Source organism: Pseudophryne corroboree, chromosome 11 (genome assembly GCF_028390025.1).
Source record: "Pseudophryne corroboree isolate aPseCor3 chromosome 11, aPseCor3.hap2, whole genome shotgun sequence".
NCBI classification, from domain to species: Eukaryota; Metazoa; Chordata; class Amphibia; order Anura; family Myobatrachidae; genus Pseudophryne; species Pseudophryne corroboree.
Genome location: NC_086454.1, coordinates 322,808,871 through 322,828,854, shown reverse-complemented (window position 1 = coordinate 322,828,854; position 19,984 = coordinate 322,808,871). Strand labels below are relative to the sequence as shown.

At 48.6% G+C, this 19,984-nt stretch overlaps 1 long non-coding RNA gene across 6 annotated transcripts in view; it reads right to left on the bottom strand.

Moving 5' to 3' along the window:
* The window catches only part of LOC134970233 (uncharacterized), a 307,651-nt gene that overhangs the window by 251,607 nt on the left and 36,060 nt on the right, over nucleotides 1-19,984 (bottom strand). For 2 of the 6 annotated variants that reach the window (XR_010189735.1, XR_010189736.1), the window contains exon 2: nucleotides 18,422-18,545. The exons of the other annotated variants lie outside the window; for them this stretch is intronic. This is a non-coding gene — a long non-coding RNA (uncharacterized LOC134970233). The remainder of the gene's footprint in view (nucleotides 1-18,421; nucleotides 18,546-19,984) is intronic. 6 annotated transcript variants of the gene reach the window in all.

Here is a 19,984-nt window from a genome sequence, read left to right as displayed (position 1 = left end):
TCCTCCCCCTTATAAGGCAAGACTTCTATGTGCCTTTTGGAATCTGCATCTCCAGTCCACTGGCGAGTCCATAAGCATCTCCTAGCAGAGATAGATAATGCACTTATTTTAGATGCCAGCCGGCAGATTTCCCTCTGTGCATCTCTCATGTATAAGACTGAGTCTTTTATATGGTCAATTGTTAGCAGGATCGTGTCTCTGTCTAACGTGTCAATATTTTCTGACAGTTTATCTGACCACGCAGCGGCAGCACTGCACATCCATGCTGACGCAATAGCTGGTCTGAGTATAATGCCTGAGTGTGTATATACAGACTTCAGGATCGCCTCCTGCTTTCTATCAGCAGGTTCCTTAAGGGCGGCCGTATCCTGGGACGGTAGTGCCACCTTTTTAGACAAACGTGTGAGCGCTTTATCCACCCTCGGGGGTGTTTCCCAACGTAACCTATCCTCTGGCGGGAAAGGGAACGCCATTAGTAGCTTCTTAGGAATTACCAATTTCTTATCAGGGGAAGCCCACGCTTCTTCACACACTTCATTTAATTCATCTGACGGGGGAAAAACTACAGGTAGTTTTTTCTCCCCAAACATAATACCCTTTTTTGTGGTACCTGGATGTAAATCAGAAATATTTAACACCTCTTTCATTGCCTCAATCATGCAGTGAATGGCCTTAACGGGCATTAAATTTGACTCATCGTCGTCGACACTGGTGTCAGTATCCGTGTCGACATCTACTTGTGCCACCTGAGATAACGGGCGTTTCAGAGCCCCTGATGACTTTTGAGACACCTGGACAGGCACGAGCTGAAGACTCGGCTGTCCCACAGTCGGCATGTCGTCAAATTTCTTATGTAAGGAGTCTATACGTGCACTCATTTCCTGCCTTAATACCATCCACTCAGGTGTCTGACCCCCAGGGGGTGACATCCCTGCTAAAGGCATCTGCTCCCCCTCCACATCATTATCCTCCTCAAACATGTCGACACAGCCGTACCGACACACTCCACACACACAGGGAATGCTCAAATAGAGGACAGGACCCACAAAAGCCCTTTGGGGGGACAGAGTAAGAGTATGCCAGCACACACCAGAGCGCTATATATATACAGGGACTAACTGAGTTATGTCCCTAATAGCTGCTTTTTATATAATATACTGTATACAGTGCCAATTTTAATGCCCCCCCTCTCTTTTCCCTCTTACTGTACTGTAGAATTGCAGGGAAGAGCCAGGGAGCTTCCTTCCAGCCGAGCTGTGAGGGAAAAATGGCGCCAGTGTGCTGAGGAGATAGGCTCCGCCCCTTTTTCGCTGCCTATTCTCCCGCTTTCTATGGGATTCTGGCAGGGGTATTTACTAGAGATGAGCGGGTTCGGTTTCTCTGAATCCGAACCCGCCAGAACTTCATGTTTTTTTTCACGGGTCCGAGCGACTCGGATCTTCCCGCCTTGCTCGGTTAACCCGAGCGCGCCCGAACGTCATCATGACGCTGTCGGATTCTCGCGAGGCTCGGATTCTATCGCGAGACTCGGATTCTATATAAGGAGCCGCGCGTCGCCGCCATTTTCACACGTGCATTGAGATTGATAGGGAGAGGACGTGGCTGGCGTCCTCTCCGTTTAGAATTAGAATAGATTAGAGAGACACTTGATTTACTAATTTTGGGGAGCATTAGGAGTACTCAGTAGTGTACAGTGCAGAGTTTTGCTGATAGTGACCAGTGACCACCACTTTTATTTATAATCCGTTCTCTGCCTGAAAAAAGCGATACACAGCACACAGTGACTCAGTCACATACCATATCTGTGTGCACTGCTCAGGCTCAGGCCAGTGTGCTGCATCATCTATATATATTATATATCTGTCTGACTGCTCAGCTCACACAGCTTATAATTGTGGGGGAGACTGGGGAGCACTACTGCAGTGCCAGTTATAGGTTATAGCAGGAGCCAGGAGTACATAATATTATATTAAAATTAAACAGTGCACACTTTTGCTGCAGGAGTGCCACTGCCAGTGTGACTAGTGACCAGTGACCTGACCACCAGTATATAATATTAGTAGTATACTATCTCTTTATCAACCAGTCTATATTAGCAGCAGACACAGTACAGTGCGGTAGTTCACGGCTGTGGCTACCTCTGTGTCGGCACTCGGCAGCCCGTCCATAATTGTATATACCAGTGACCTAACCGTGGTTTTTTTTTCTTTCTTTATACATACATACTAGTTACGAGTATACTATCTCTTTATCAACCAGTCTATATATTAGCAGCAGACACAGTACAGTGCGGTAGTTCACGGCTGTGGCTACCTCTGTGTCGGCACTCGGCAGCCCGTCCATAATTGTATATACCACCTAACCGTGGTTTTTTTTTCTTTCTTTATACATACATACTAGTTACGAGTATACTATCTCTTTATCAACCAGTCTATATATTAGCAGCAGACACAGTACAGTGCGGTAGTTCACGGCTGTGGCTACCTCTGTGTCGGCACTCGGCAGCCCGTCCATAATTGTATATACCACCTAACCGTGGTTTTTTTTTCTTTCTTTATACATACATACTAGTTACGAGTATACTATCTCTTTATCAACCAGTCTATATATTAGCAGCAGACACAGTACAGTGCGGTAGTTCACGGCTGTGGCTACCTCTGTGTCGGCACTCGGCAGCCCGTCCATAATTGTATATACCACCTAACCGTGGTTTTTTTTTCTTTCTTTATACATACATACTAGTTACGAGTATACTATCTCTTTATCAACCAGTCTATATATTAGCAGCAGACACAGTACAGTGCGGTAGTTCACGGCTGTGGCTACCTCTGTGTCGGCACTCGGCAGCCCGTCCATAATTGTATATACCACCTAACCGTGTTTTTTTTTCCTTTCTTTATACATACATACTAGTTACGAGTATACTATCTCTTTATCAACCAGTCTATATATTAGCAGCAGACACAGTACAGTGCGGTAGTTCACGGCTGTGGCTACCTCTGTGTCGGCACTCGGCAGCCCGTCCATAATTGTATATACCAGTGACCTAACCGTGGTTTTTTTTTCTTTCTTTATACATACATACTAGTTACGAGTATACTATCTCTTTATCAACCAGTCTATATATTAGCAGCAGACACAGTACAGTGCGGTAGTTCACGGCTGTGGCTACCTCTGTGTCGGCACTCGGCAGCCCGTCCATAATTGTATATACCACCTAACCGTGGTTTTTTTTTCTTTCTTTATACATACATACTAGTTACGAGTATACTATCTCTTTATCAACCAGTCTATATATTAGCAGCAGACACAGTACAGTGCGGTAGTTCACGGCTGTGGCTACCTCTGTGTCGGCACTCGGCAGCCCGTCCATAATTGTATATACCACCTAACCGTGGTTTTTTTTTCTTTCTTTATACATACATACTAGTTACGAGTATACTATCTCTTTATCAACCAGTCTATATATTAGCAGCAGACACAGTACAGTGCGGTAGTTCACGGCTGTGGCTACCTCTGTGTCGGCACTCGGCAGCCCGTCCATAATTGTATATACCACCTAACCGTGGTTTTTTTTTCTTTCTTTATACATACATACTAGTTACGAGTATACTATCTCTTTATCAACCAGTCTATATATTAGCAGCAGACACAGTACAGTGCGGTAGTTCACGGCTGTGGCTACCTCTGTGTCGGCACTCGGCAGCCCGTCCATAATTGTATATACCACCTAACCGTGGTTTTTTTTTCTTTCTTTATACATACATACTAGTTACGAGTATACTATCTCTTTATCAACCAGTCTATATATTAGCAGCAGACACAGTACAGTGCGGTAGTTCACGGCTGTGGCTACCTCTGTGTCGGCACTCGGCAGCCCGTCCATAATTGTATATACCACCTAACCGTGTTTTTTTTTTCTTTCTTTATACATACATACTAGTTACGAGTATACTATCTCTTTATCAACCAGTCTATATATTAGCAGCAGACACAGTACAGTGCGGTAGTTCACGGCTGTGGCTACCTCTGTGTCGGCACTCGGCAGCCCGTCCATAATTGTATATACCACCTAACCGTGGTTTTTTTTTCTTTCTTTATACATACATACTAGTTACGAGTATACTATCTCTTTATCAACCAGTCTATATATTAGCAGCAGACAGAGTGTTTAGTGCCGCCGCTCACCTTGTCAGCAATCGGCGTACGAGGTTACATCCAGAAAATGTGGAGAAGATGATGTTCATTAAAATGAATTATAATCAATTCCTCCGCGGAGACATTGACCAGCAACAATTGCCTCCACAAAGTACACAGGGAGCTGAGATGGTGGATTCCAGTGGGGACGAATTGATAATCTGTGAGGAGGGGGATGTACACGGTGATATATCGGAGGGTGAAGATGAGGTGGACATCTTGCCTCTGTAGAGCCAGTTTGTGCAAGGAGAGATTAATTGCTTCTTTTTTGGGGGGGGTCCAAACCAACCCGTCATATCAGTCACAGTCGTGTGGCAGACCCTGTCACTGAAATGATGGGTTGGTTAAAGTGTGCATGTCCTGTTTTGTTTATACAACATAAGGGTGGGTGGGAGGGCCCAAGGACAATTCCATCTTGCACCTCTTTTTTCTTTTCTTTTTCTTTGCATCATGTGCTGATTGGGGAGGGTTTTTTGGAAGGGACATCCTGCGTGACACTGCAGTGCCACTCCTAGATGGGCCCGGTGTTTGTGTCGGCCACTAGGGTCGCTAATCTTACTCACACAGTCAGCTACCTCATTGCGCCTCTTTTTTTCTTTGCGTCATGTGCTGTTTGGGGAGGGTTTTTTGGAAGGGACATCCTGCGTGACACTGCAGTGCCACTCCTAGATGGGCCCGGTGTTTGTGTCGGCCACTAGGGTCGCTAATCTTACTCACACAGTCAGCTACCTCATTGCGCCTCTTTTTTTCTTTGCGTCATGTGCTGTTTGGGGAGGGTTTTTTGGAAGGGCCATCCTGCGTGACACTGCAGTGCCACTCCTAGATGGGCCCGGTGTTTGTGTCGGCCACTAGGGTCGCTAATCTTACTCACACAGCTACCTCATTGCGCCTCTTTTTTTCTTTGCGTCATGTGCTGTTTGGGGAGGGTTTTTTGGAAGGGACATCCTGCGTGACACTGCAGTGCCACTCCTAGATGGGCCCGGTGTTTGTGTCGGCCACTAGGGTCGCTAATCTTACTCACACAGTCAGCTACCTCATTGCGCCTCTTTTTTTCTTTGCGTCATGTGCTGTTTGGGGAGGGTTTTTTGGAAGGGACATCCTGCGTGACACTGCAGTGCCACTCCTAGATGGGCCCGGTGTTTGTGTCGGCCACTAGGGTCGCTAATCTTACTCACACAGTCAGCTACCTCATTGCGCCTCTTTTTTTCTTTGCGTCATGTGCTGTTTGGGGAGGGTTTTTTGGAAGGGCCATCCTGCGTGACACTGCAGTGCCACTCCTAGATGGGCCCGGTGTTTGTGTCGGCCACTAGGGTCGCTAATCTTACTCACACAGCTACCTCATTGCGCCTCTTTTTTTCTTTGCGTCATGTGCTGTTTGGGGAGGGTTTTTTGGAAGGGCCATCCTGCGTGACACTGCAGTGCCACTCCTAGATGGGCCCGGTGTTTGTGTCGGCCACTAGGGAAAAAAACACCCGAATCCAAAACACACCCGAATCCGACAAAAAAAATTCGGTGAGGTTTTGCCAAAACGCGTTCGAACCCAAAACACGGCCGCGGAACCGAACCCAAAACCAAAACACAAAACCCGAAAAATTTCAGGCGCTCATCTCTAGTATTTACCTCATATATAGCCCCAGGGGCTATATATTGAGGTATTTTAGCCAGCCAAGGTGTTTTTATTGCTGCCTCAGGGCGCCCCCCCCCAGCGCCCTGCACCCTCAGTGACCGAAGTGTGAAGTGTGTATGAGGAGCAATGGCGCACAGCTGCAGTGCTGTGCGCTACCTTGGTGAAGACAGGATGTCTTCATGCCGCCGATTTTCCGGACCATCTTCTTGCTTCTGGCTCTGTAAGGGGGACGGCGGCGCGGCTCCGGGACCGAACATCAAGGCTGGGCCTGCGGTCGATCCCTCTGGAGCTAATGGTGTCCAGTAGCCTAAGAAGCCCAATCCGGCTGCAAGCAGGCGAGTTCGCTTCTTCTCCCCTTAGTCCCTCGCTGCAGTGAGCCTGTTGCCAGCAGGTCTCACTGAAAATAACAAATTCTAAGACTATAACTTTCTGAGAGCTCAGGAGAGCCCCTAGTGTGCATCCAACCTCGGCCGGGCACGAAATCTAACTGAGGCTTGGAGGAGGGTCATAGTGGGAGGAGCCAGTGCACACCAGGTAGTCTAAGATCTTTCTAGAGTGCCCAGCCTCCTTCGGAGCCCGCTATTCCCCATGGTCCTTACGGAGTTCCCAGCATCCACTAGGACGTTAGAGAAACAAATGGTATCGGGGATAAGTCCCCAATCCCATGTGTTATTGCGGCTCCGACAGCCGCTTATCGCGGATTATGCTTTGGGTACCTGAGGCACTTGAACCATAATCCACGATAAGTGCCAGCACCGGGGAGGGGGAGAAGGGGGAGGGGAATAGCAGCTGCAATAGGGCTAATAGGATAATTGGATACCCCCCTGTGTTGTATCCCAGAGGGAGGCGCTATGATGATGTAGGCACTTGGTTGGCAATTATTAGACCTACACTAAAAAGGCCTACAGTCAATAGGTTGACCGCTAATGGTAGACGTGCATTAGGTTGACAGGGTCAAGAGGTCAACATAGCATATGTATACAGTAGAAAAGGTTGACATGGAAATGGTTGACACAAAGAAAGGTAGACACAATTTAATTTTATTTCTTTGGGTGTTTGCAGGGCTGTTTCTAGCCAATTTGGCTCCCAGTGCGAGATTTAAAAATGCGTGTGTGTCCCCCATTGACATAAAAAAATGTGCCCCCCCATATAGATATAGAAAGAAAAAGTATGCGCGCGCCGAAGACACATGCTCCCGACAAGGGGGCGTGGCCTCAATCAAGTGGCCGTGGTCTCGTTAAAATGGGCGTACCTTACACCCCAGTTTTTGACCTTTGCGCCAACAGATCACGGCGACCACAGGAAAAAAATTCAAAATTATATTATGCCATACACCGCAATGCCCTTGATACATTAAATTCCCATTTTACACATTACGGCAGGCAAGAGTCCCCATTTTACACATTACGCTAGGCAAGAGTCCCCATTTTACACATTACAGCAGGCAAGAGTCCCCATTTTACACATTACGCTAGGCAAGAGTCCCCATTTTACACATTACAGCAGGCAAGAGTCCCCATTTTACACATTACACTAAGTAAGAGTACGCATTTTACACAATACGGAAGGCAAGAGTCCCCATTTTACACATTACGCTAGGCAAGAGTCCCCATTTTACACATTACGGCAGGCAGGAGCCCCCATTTTACACATTACGCTAGCCAAGTCACCATTTTACACATTACGGCAGGCAGGAGTCTCCATTTTACACATTACGCTAGGCAAGAGTCCCCATTTTACACATCACGACAGGCAAGAGTCCCCATTTTACACATTACGCTAGGCAAGAGTCCCCATTTTACACATTACAGCAGGCAAGAGTCCCCATTTTACACATTACGCTAGGCAAGAGTCCCCATTTTACACATTACAGCAGGCAAGAGTCCCCATTTTACACAATACGGAAGGCAAGAGTCCCCATTTTACACATTACGCTAGGCAAGAGTCCCCATTTTACACATTACGGCAGGCAGGAGTCCCCATTTTACACATTACGCTAGCCAAGTCACCATTTTACACATTACGGCAGGCAGGAGTCTCCATTTTACACATTACGCTAGGCAAGAGTCCCCATTTTACACATTACGGCAGGCAGGAGTCCCCATTTTACACATTACGGCAGGCAAGAGTCCCCATTTTACACAATACGGCAGGCAAGAGTCCCCATTTTACACAAAACGGCAGGCAAGAGTCCCCATTTTACACAATACGGCAGGCAAGTGTCCCCATTTTACACAATACGGCAGGCAAGTGTACCCATTTAACACAATACGGCAGGCAAGAGTCCCCATTTTATTCATTAGGTGGCAGAGGAGGAGGGGTGGGTGTGGAGGGGGGGAGGAGAGAGAGAGAGAGAGAGAGAGAGATTTACGTTGAGGATCTTCCCGCTCTCCGGCCCGCCTCTCCCTCGTCGCGCCGGCTCTTCCTGTAGCTTGGCTCCCCCTCCTCCCTCGTGCCCAGCTCGGGCGGCGGAGTTTCACGGAATGACGCGGTTGCGGCACGACGCAACCGCTTCATTCTGCGAATCTCCGCCCCCCCCCCCCCCCGAGCTGGGTACTCGGGAAGAGGGAGGAGGGGGGCAACAGAGAGCAGAAGAAGTGCCACGGCGGACGCTCCGTGCAGTCGCACGGCTCAACATTCGCAAGAAACGGCACTGAGTGTTTGGACATTTTTCTGACACAAACAAGCCCCATTAGTGTACTCGCTTTGCTAGCTATGCTTCGGGCAAGGTGCTGCGGATGCGCCCTATAGACGCAGAAATCTGATCACACTACGCACCTCAATGTGTGACCATGTCTCCGCCAGTACCGCTATCTTACACCTGATGCTGGGACAGTATGACTGATATGAGGTGCGGTCTAGTGGCCGTGAGGGGAAGCCTGCTCTGGACTGGCAGGAAATTAGACTAAAATAGAGAACATTACATTATTATAGATAGATACGTTAACATGATCTCTGTTTTAAGGAATGGCAATGCAAAAGCAAAACTGGAATATTGTATAAGTGGTACGTCAATCCTCTATGAAGGTGGACAGCAAGTTCCAGAGCGCATCCAGACTGAAAACTGCATTTTACATTCATACCAAAAGTGCCTCAATTATCCTTCCAGCCATAATAATTAGTAAGTGAACGTCACACCAGTCAGGACAGATCTATTAGTGGAGAACTGAGGGGGAGCATCGGCTTCTGCCACCAGTGCAACGGAACCTCAGCGTCTCCTGGCAGCATTACCATTAAGATGAAGCTGGTTTGTATTGATGTGAATGAGGGGTCACAAATGGATCCGTCTGCAAAACTGGATAAATATTTCAAACGAAAAATCATTAACCTTTTGTCATTAGTGTTAGCAGTTCCTTCAAGTTCTCGGGAACTTGAATGAGCGCACCTGCCAAAATAAGCAGTCAGAACTGTTACCCACTCAGGGACACCTCCGTTCTATAAATCACCGCGCTGCTGTGACAGCTAAATGTGTTTTATATCATAAAGGGAGCCTGTGTTTATGCATGTGAGATAAAAAGGGTTTAACCAGTGCAAACACTGGGACTACTGTATGGAGTCTGGCACTTTCCTGCAGTGTTTTTTCCCTTCGCTCTCAAATGTGTCTCTGGGCCCTTGAGAGCGGCTCAGCCCTAATTACTAACCACACTTTGACTTTTACGTCTACGCCGAGAGCCGTCTGTGACAGGAGGGCATAAGTGTAAGGTTGCAGGACCATGCAATCGTATCACGAGAGGGCTTGCAGGGAATCTGATAGTGGGGACAGGGGCAGTGCCCAAGGACAGAGGGCGTCCACGCTTTGTATGATAACAGCGAGCCACTAGTCAAAGTGTGTAAAAGGAGAGGCATTCCCAATTTCCCAGCTAGTATTGTCACACAAAGCACTGACGGGAGCCCTATCTCCTCAAACACTGCCCCCCCCCCCCTCCCTTAGTATGCCGGTAGGTATGGGGAGCTGCAAAGGAATCCTTTACCTTCACCAGACTGGTCATGTGGCACTGTGCAATGACATCATAGCCCAGTACCACACTCGCAGTGTATCTCCAACATAGAGGCTCAGTAGCTTCACAGGAGGGTTGCCTCCTGTCCGTGTCAGCATCTGGTATCAGAGAGGGAGACAGAGGGAGAAGAGAGGGTGGAAAGAGAGGGAAACGAAGTGGGACAGGTAGAGGGATCCATCCAAAGTAATTCTGCTGGAGGCAGGTGCGACAATGCAGCATACCTGTGCCGCAATGCCAAATACTGCAGTAGAAGACTATTAATAAGTGCTACAATGCCCCCTCATTTACTAATAATGGAAAAAGTAGGGGTGCCACCAGGAAACAAAAGACACTGATAAGTGACATTATCATCTTTATTTGCCGTTCTGATGAATGACACCAGATTTGCTCATTCATTTGCTGGCAGCGTATCTCTGGCTGACAATGGGGCTCAGCCATCTTTTGCCAACAGCTGGGTAACCTGGCCTTTGCTGGATGTTGCGTGAAAAGTAAATGAACATAGCAACATTGCCCTTCATGTTTGCCAGCAGCACTCTGATACATGGGAGTACCTCTGTTTTACTCCACAAATGGCGCTCTACTGGAGAGAAAGTGATGCTGCAATATAATATCCCTCTAGTCTAAAGCCATAGCCCTGTGTTCACAGATAACATGATAGGGGTTTTGAGTAATGGCAAATTCACAGTGCGCCGGCTCCTTTATTAAACCATTTTTAACTTTATGCTCCTGTGACAATATAAAAATGAAAAGGAAGAAGGGGTTAAAGGTATAAATAAGAATTTACTTACCGATAATTCTATTTCTCGTAGTCCGTAGTGGATGCTGGGGACTCCGTCAGGACCATGGGGAATAGCGGCTCCGCAGGAGACAGGGCACAAAAGTAAAAGCTTTAGGATCAGGTGGTGTGCACTGGCTCCTCCCCCTATGACCCTCCTCCAAGCCTCAGTTAGGATACTGTGCCCGGACGAGCGTACACAATAAGGAAGGATTTTGAATCCCGGGTAAGACTCATACCAGCCACACCAATCACACTGTACAACCTGTGATCTGAACCCAGTTAACAGCATGATAACAGCGGAGCCTCTGAAAAGATGGCTCACAACAATAATAACCCGATTTTTGTAACAATAACTATGTACAAGTATTGCAGACAATCCGCACTTGGGATGGGCGCCCAGCATCCACTACGGACTACGAGAAATAGAATTATCGGTAAGTAAATTCTTATTTTCTCTGACGTCCTAAGTGGATGCTGGGGACTCCGTCAGGACCATGGGGATTATACCAAAGCTCCCAAACGGGCGGGAGAGTGCGGATGACTCTGCAGCACCGAGTGAGAGAACTCCAGGTCCTCCTCAGCCAGGGTGTGCCCCTGACCAAGTAGCAGCTCGGCAAAGTTGTAAAGCCGAGACCCCTCGGGCAGCCGCCCAAGATGAGCCCACCTTCCTTGTGGAATGGGCATTTACATATTTTGGCTGTGGCAGGCCTGCCACAGAATGTGCAAGCTGAATTGTACTACACATCCAACTAGCAATCGTCTGCTTAGAAGCAAGAGCACCCAGTTTGTTGGGTGCATACAGGATAACAGCAAGTCAGTTTTCCTGACTCCAGCCGTCCTGGAAACCTATATTTTCAGGGCCCTGACAACATCTAGCAACTTGGAGTCCTCCAAGTCCCTAGTAGCCGCAGGTACCACAATAAGCTGGTTCAGGTGAAACGCTGACACCACCTTAGGGAGAAACTGGGGACGAGTCCGCAGCTCTGCCCTGTCCGAATGGACAATCAGATATGGGCTTTTGTGATACAAAGCCGCCAATTCTGACACTCGCCTGGCCGAGGCCAGGGCCAACATCATGGTCATCTTTCCATGTGAGATATTTCAAATCCACAGATTTGAGCGGTTTAAACCAATGTGATTTGAGGAATCCCAGAACTACGTTGAGATCCCACAGTGCCACTGGAGGCACAAAAGGGGGTTGTATATGCAGTACTCCCTTGACAAACTTCTGGACTTCAGGAACTGAAGCCAATTCTTTCTGGAAGAAAATCGACAGGGCCGAAATTTGAACCTTAATGGACCCCCAATTTGAGGCCCATAGACACTCCTGTTTGCAGGAAATGCAGGAATCGACCGAGTTGAAATTTCTTCGTGGGGCCTTCCTGGCCTCACACCACGCAACATATTTTCGCCACATGTGGTGATAATGTTGTGCGGTCACCTCTTTCCTGACTTTGACCAGGGTAGGAATGACCTCTTCCGGAATGCCTTTTTCCCTTAGGATCCGGCGTTCAACCGCCATGCCGTCAAACGCAGCCGCGGTAAGTCTTGGAACAGACATGGTACTTGCTGAAGCAAGTCCCTTCTTAGCGGCAGAGGCCATGAGTCCTCTGTGAGCATCTCTTGAAGTTCCGGGTACCAAGTCCTTCTTGGCCAATCCGGAGCCACGAGTATAGTTCTTACTCCTCTACGTCTTATAATTCTCAGTACCTTAGGTATGAGAAGCAGAGGAGGGAACACATACACCGACTGGTACACCCACGGTGTTACCAGAACGTCCACAGCTATTGCCTGAGAGACTCTTGACCTGGCGCAATACCTGTCCAGTTTTTTGTTCAGGCGGGACGCCATCATGTCCACCTTTGGTCTTTCCCAACGGTTCACAATCATGTGGAAGACTTCCCGATGAAGTCCCCACTCTCCCGGGTGGAGGTCGTGCTGAGGAAGTCTGCTTCCCAGTTGTCCACTCCCGGAATGAAACTGCTGACAGTGCTATCACATGATTTTCCGCCCAGCGAAGAATCCTTGCAGTTTCTGCCATTGCCCTCCTGCTTCTTGTGCCGCCCTGTCTGTTTACGTGGGCGACTGCCGTGATGTTGTCCCACTGGATCAATACCGGCTGACTTTGAAGCAGAGGTCTTGCTAAGCTTAGAGCATTGTAAATTGCTCTTAGCTCCAGTATATTTATGTGGAGAGAAGTCTCCAGACTTGATCACACTCCCTGGAAATTTTTTCCTTGTGTGACTGCTCCCCAGCCTTTCAGGCTGGCATCCGTGGTCACCAGGACCCAGTCCTGAATGCCGAATCTGTGGCCCTTTAGTAGATGAGCACTCTGCAGCCACCACAGAAGAGACACCCTTGTCCTTGGAGACAGGGTTATCCGCTGATGCATCTGAAGATGCGATCCGGACCATTTTTCCAGCAGATCCCACTGAAAAGTTCTTGCGTGAAATCTGCCGAATGGAATCGCTTCGTAAGAAGCCACCATTTTTCCCAGGACCCTTGTGCAATGATGCACTGACACTTTTCCTGGTTTTAGGAGGTTCCTGACTAGCTCGGATAACTCCCTGGCTTTCTCCTCCGGGAGAAACACCTTTTTCTGGACTGTGTCCAGAATCATCCCTAGGAACAGCAGACGTGTCGTCGGAGACAGCTGCGATTTTGGAATATTTAGAATCCACCCGTGCTGTCGTAGAACTACATGAGATAGTGCTACTCCGACCTCCAACTGTTCTCTGGACCTTGCCCTTATCAGGAGATCGTCCAAGTAAGGGATAATTAAGACGCCTTTTCTTTGAAGAAGAATCATTATTTCGGCCATTACCTTGGTAAAGACCCGGGGTGCCGTGGACAATCCAAACGGCAGCGTCTGAAACTGATAGTGACAGTTTTGTACCACGAACCTGAGGTACCCTTGGTGAGAAGGGCAAATTGGGACATGGAGGTAAGCATCCTTGATGTCCAGGGACACCATATAGTCCCCTTCTTCCTGGTTCGCTATCACTGCTCTGAGTGACTCCATCTTGATTTGAACCTTTGTATGTAAGTGTTCAAATATTTCAGATTTAGAATAGGTCTCACCGAGCCGTCTGGCTTCAGTACCACAATATAGTGTGGAATAATACCCCTTTCCTTGTTGTAGGAGGGGTACTTTGATTATCACCTGCTGGGAATACAGCTTGTGAATTGTTTCCAATACTGCCTCCCTGTCGGAGGGAGACGTTGGTAAAGCAGACTTCAGGAACCTGCGAGGGGGAGACGTCTCAAATTTCCAATCTGTACCCCTGGGATACTACTTGTAGGATCCAGGGGTCCACTTGCGAGTGAGCCCACTGCGCGCTGAAACTCTTGAGACGACCCCTCACCGCACCTGAGTCCGCTTGTACGGCCCCAGCGTCATGCTGAGGACTTGGCAAAAGCGGTGGAGGGCTTCTGTTCCTGGGAATGGGCTGCCTGCTGCAGTCTTCTTCCCTTTCCTCTATCCCTGGGCAGATATGACTGGCCTTTTGCCTGCTTGCCCTTATGGGGACGAAAGGACTGAGGCTGAAAAGACGGTGTCTTTTTCTGCTGAGATGTGACTTGGGGTAAAAAAGGTGGATTTTCCAGCTGTTGCCGTGGCCACCAGGTCCGATGGACCGACCCCAAATAACTCCTCCCCTTTATACGGCAATACTTCCATGTGCCGTTTGGAATCTGCATCACCTGACCACTGTCGTGTCCATAAACATCTTCTGGCAGATATGGACATCGCACTTACTCTTGATGCCAGAGTGCAAATATCCCTCTGTGCATCTCGCATATATAGAAATGCATCCTTTAAATGCTCTATAGTCAATAAAATACTGTCCCTGTCAAGGGTATCAATATTTTCAGTCAGGGAATCCGACCAAGCCACCCCAGCGCTGCACATCCAGGCTGAGGCGATCGCTGGTCGCAGTATAACACCAGTATGTGTGTATATACTTTTTAGGATATTTTCCAGCCTCCTATCAGCTGGCTCCTTGAGGGCGGCCGTATCTGGAGACGGTAACGCCACTTGTTTTGATAAGCGTGTGAGCGCCTTATCCACCCTAAGGGGTGTTTCCCAACGCGCCCTAACTTCTGTCGGGAAAGGGTATAACGCCAATAATTTTCTATCGGGGGAAACCCACGCATCATCACACACTTCATTTAATTTATCTGATTCAGGAAAAACTACAGGTAGTTTTTTCACACCCCACATAATACCCTCTTTTGTGGTACTTGTAGTATCAGAAATATGTAACACCTCCTTCATTGCCCTTAACATGTAACGTGTGGCCCAGATGGAAAATACGTTTGTTTCTTCACCGTCGACACTGGAGTCAGTGTCCGTGTCTGTGTCTGTGTCGACCGACTGAGGTAAATGGGCGTTTTAAAGCCCCTGACGGTGTTTGAGACGCCTGGACAGGTACTAATTGGTTTGCCGGCCGTCTCATGTCGTCAACCGACCTTGCAGCGTGTTGACATTATCACGTAATTCCCTAAATAAGCCATCCATTCCGGTGTCGACTCCCTAGAGAGTGACATCACCATTACAGGCAATTGCTCCGCCTCCTCACCAACATCGTCCTCATACATGTCGACACACACGTACCGACACACAGCACACACACAGGGAATGCTCTGATAGAGGACAGGACCCCACTAGCCCTTTGGGGAGACAGAGGGAGAGTTTGCCAGCACACACCAAAACGCTATATTATACAGGGACAACCTTATATAAGTGTTTTCCCTTATAGCATCTTAATATATAATAATATCGCCAAATAAGTGCCCCCCCTCTCTGTTTTAACCCTGTTTCTGTAGTGCAGTGCAGGGGAGAGTGTCACCCTTATACCTGTGGACACAACCATCTGAACTAAAGATCAATTTCCATATCGGTGAGATCCAAATTTGCTGCACCCACGGAAGACGGGAGACGGGAGACGCCTCTGGCTAAACCATCACAGCCGCTCCTGCATTAAGCCGCAAATTCATCTTGGACTCCAGCTGCCCTCAACAGATTCGATCAGAGGCAGACGGCCACACTGTGAGTCCTCCGGCGCAGCGGCAATACCGTTGGGGTGAGCGTGGAGACGGACACCGGAAAAGAGACGCAGTTCTCGGCGGCCAGTCATAACGAGATACGGGTGAGCATTAAAAAACAGGGGTTTTTACTGACTATGAAATACGGGGACGCCCGTTAATTACCTGTGTATGCTACACCCGCAAAAACTGACCAGCTTCTTTTTAAAAAAGATCCGTTATTCAGGAACAATATTGTGAATATCTATACCAGCGGGAGGATATGAGCATTTAAATACCACTGCATGTGGAATTTTATTCCTCTGGATAAGTCTGGACATTTATTCCTTAAGAGGCAGGATCTAAAAAAAGATATCTCACTGTGTTATAATTGTTTCAGATGGTGTGATTAGTTTATGTATTCTTAAGCAGGAATACTAATTATGACTGTGCTAGCAGTCAATTTTTAAAGTAATACAAACTACTGTTTAATTGATGCATTTAAAGTAAGAGTAATTGAATGGTGCAATATTGTTTTATGTACAATTGAAAGATATATATATAATTTTAATAAATTATTTTTAATAAATTATTTCTATCTTTAGACAGCGCCCTCAATTTGTGTTTTTTTGTACAGTGCAGGGGAGAGCCTGGGAGCCTTCCTAGCAGCGGAGCTGTGTAGGAAAATGGCGCTGTGTGCTGAGGAGAATAGGCCCCGCCCCCTTTTCGGTGGGCTTCTTCTCCCGTTTTTCTGACAACCTGGCAGGGGTTAAATACATCCATATAGCCCCAGGGGCTATATGTGATGTATTTTTAGCCAGCATAGGTACTTTCATTGCTGCCCAGGGCGCCCCCCCAAGCGCCCTGCACCCTCAGTGACCGTTGGTGTGAAGTGTGCTGAGAGCAATGGCGCACAGCTGCAGTGCTGTGCGCTACCTCATGAAGACTGAGAAGTCTTCAGCCGCCGATTTCTGGACCTCTTCTCTCTTCAGCATCTGCAAGGGGGTCGGCGGCGCGGCTCCGGTGACCCATCCAGGCTGTACCTGTGATCGTCCCTCTGGAGCTAGTGTCCAGTAGCCTAAGAAGCCAATCCATCCTGCACGCAGGTGAGTTCACTTCTTCTCCCCTAAGTCCCTCGTTGCAGTGAGCCTGTTGCCAGCAGGACTCACTGAAAATAAAAAACCTAACAGAACTTTTACTCTAAGCAGCTCTTTAGGAGAGCCACCTAGATTGCACCCTTCTCGGCCGGGCACAAAAACCTAACAGGGCTTGGAGGAGGGTCATAGGGGGAGGAGCCAGTGCACACCACCTGATCCTAAAGCTTTTACTTTTGTGCCCTGTCTCCTGCGGAGCCGCTATTCCCCATGGTCCTGACGGAGTCCCCAGCATCCACTTAGGACGTCAGAGAAAATCTAAGATAAACTCCAAACTCCTCAATGTTCTCCGCTACAGACTCCTTTAAATGCGACTGGTCCTAACAATACGCTGGGCATACATCTAACATAACCAGAGACTGTCCAGGGAGATGCTGATGTTATCCAGGTTCCTACACAGAAATATGTTTTCTGTCTGTCTGCTTAGCCTTTACTGCAATTGTATCAACGCTCGCTTTAAGGATAATTCTGCCCACAACTAAAATATAGTTCTGGTTGAAATTATTTGAGATAAATTAAATTAAAAAATCTCCTCTACTCTCCCAAGACCTGACGGAAACAACGTTGCTTCTCTTGCCCTATCAGCTGCCACGCTGCCTCTCCTGCCCTTTCAGCTGCCACAATGCTTTTCCTGCCCTATTAGCTGCCACCCTGCCTCTCCTGTCCTTTTAGCTGCCACAATGCTTCTCCCGCCCTATCAGCTGCCATGCTGCTTCTCCCGACCTATCAGCTGCCATTCTGCTTCTCCCACCCTATCAGCTGCCACGATGCTTCTCCTGCCCTATCAGCTGCCACGATGCTTCTCCTGCCCTATCAGCTGCCACAATGCTTCTCCTGCCCTATCAGCTGCCACAATGCTACTCCTGCCCTATTCAGCTGCCACAATGCTTCTCCTGCCCTATCAGCTGCCACTATGCTTCTCCTGCCCTATCAGCTGCCACACTGCCTCCCCTGCCCTATCAGCTGCCATGCTGCCTCTCCTGCCCTATCAGCTGCCACAATGCTTCTTGTGCCCTATCAGCTGCCATGCTGCTGCTTCTTCTGTCCTATCAGCTGCCATGCTGCCTCTACTGCCCCAACAGATACTACGCTGCCTCTCCTTCCCTATCAGCTGCCATGCTGCTTCTCCCGCCCTATCAGTTGCCACGATGCTTCTCCTGCCCTATCAGTTGCTTCAATGCTTCTCCTGCCCTATCAGCTGCCACAATGCTTCTCCTGCCCTATCAGTTGCCACAATGCTTCTCCTGCCCTATCAGCTGCCACTATGCTTCTGCTCTATCAGCTGCCACACTGCCTCTCCTGCCCTATCAGCTGCCACTCCTGCCCTTTCAGCTGCCACAATGCTTCTCGTGCCCTGTCAGCTACCATGCTGCTGCTTCTTCTGCGCTAACAGCTACTACGCTGCCTCTCCTTCCCTATCAGCTGCCACGCTGCTTCTCCTGTCCTATCAGCTGCTACACTGCCTCTCCTGCCCTATCAGCTGCCACGCAGCCTCTCCTGCTCTATCAGCTGCTACGCTGCTTCTCCTGCCCTATCAGCTGCCACGCTGCCTCTCCTGCCCTATCAGCTGCCACACTACTTATCCTGCCCTATCAGCTGCCACTATGCCTTTCCAGCCCTATCAGCCGCCACGCTGCCTTACCTGCCCAATGAACTGCCGCGCTGCCTCTCCTGCCCTATCAGCTGCTAGGCTGCTTCCCCTGCCCTGCTAGCATTGTTCAAACTCCTAGCTTGGTTGTCAGAGATGGAGTAAGGCTTTGGAGGACCTGAGTATTTAAGAAAGGGGGATACATATTAAGAGCAGAGTGACATAATTCACATTGGAGTACCACAATCATGAGAGAGAGAGAGAGAGAGAGAGAGAGAGAGAGAGACACGGGTGTGTGTGTGTGTGTGTGTGTGTGTGTGTGTGTGTGTGTGTGTGTGTGTGTGTGTGTGTGTGTGTGTGAGGGGGGGGTATAGTAAAGAAGTCAGAGGGAAAAAGAGATGGAGTGGAAGGAAGGGAAAGAGGGAGAGAGAGAGAGAGAGAGAGAGAGAGAACCGCTCAACTACTGCTGCACTCGGCACAGGTTACTATTCCAGTTGTAGTCCATGTGGATGGTGAAGTATGATTATGTTGAAGAAAAAATGAACCCCCCCAAAAAAGATGTCGACCATATGTGTGTCGACCATTTGCACATGTTGACCTTTTGTACCTGTCGACCAGAAGCACTGTTGACCTTTTACATGTCGACCTTTTGTCCATGTCGACCTAATGCATGCTTACCATTAGTGGTCGACCTATTGACTGTAGACATAATTAAGGTCGACCTATCATGCAGATACCGCGGGAGCGTCGAGGTTTTCATCCACAGTAATTCTACTGGATGCAGGGGTGACAATATTACACAGCTGTTACGCAAATACAAATACTGCAGTAGAAGAGTGCAATAATGCCCCTCCATTTACTGATTTCTGGCACATGACAGAAATCCATACCACTCAGTGGCGTAACTACTGCCCCCGCAGCTACTGCAGAGGCTTGGAGGCGCAGGGCTGCGGGGGCGCCGCCACTGATTCAGAGCAGATTGACATGCGAACTAGTCGTCCGCATGTCAATCAGCTAAATGTCCCTTCCAAAATGGCCGCTGCCATGGAGGAGATATGCTAGAGGTCATACTTGACCTCTAGCGTCTAGGAGGTGCCGGGACCCGCGGGAGCGCACAGCGTTGGCCGCGGCCGGCGGCACCATGCAGTTCTGCCACCCTGCTACCCTGGAGCGGCGGGGCAGCAGCAACGGGGGGATCGGGCAGCGGTGCCCGTGGCACACTAATCAACAGGGAACGGTTTGGGCAGCATTACTACCCATGACACCCAGTGCATGAAATCCCTGGCAAAAGCATTACCCCCTGGCAACGAGCATAACACCCTGAGCATGAAAACCCCTGGCACCGTGCATGGAACCAAGATCATGAAACCCCTGGCAACGATCAGGTAATTTAAAAGTAATTAGAAGCCTTACTGTAGGGCTTAATGTGTAATGTGCATTGCGGTATGTGGCATAATATATAACGGGCACTGCGGTGTGTGGCATAATGTATCACGGACATTGTGGTATGTGGTATAATGTATACCGGGCATTGCGATGTGTGGCATTATGTGTCACAGGCATAACGGTGTGTGGTATACTGTATCACGGGCATTGTATGTGGAATAATGTCTTAGG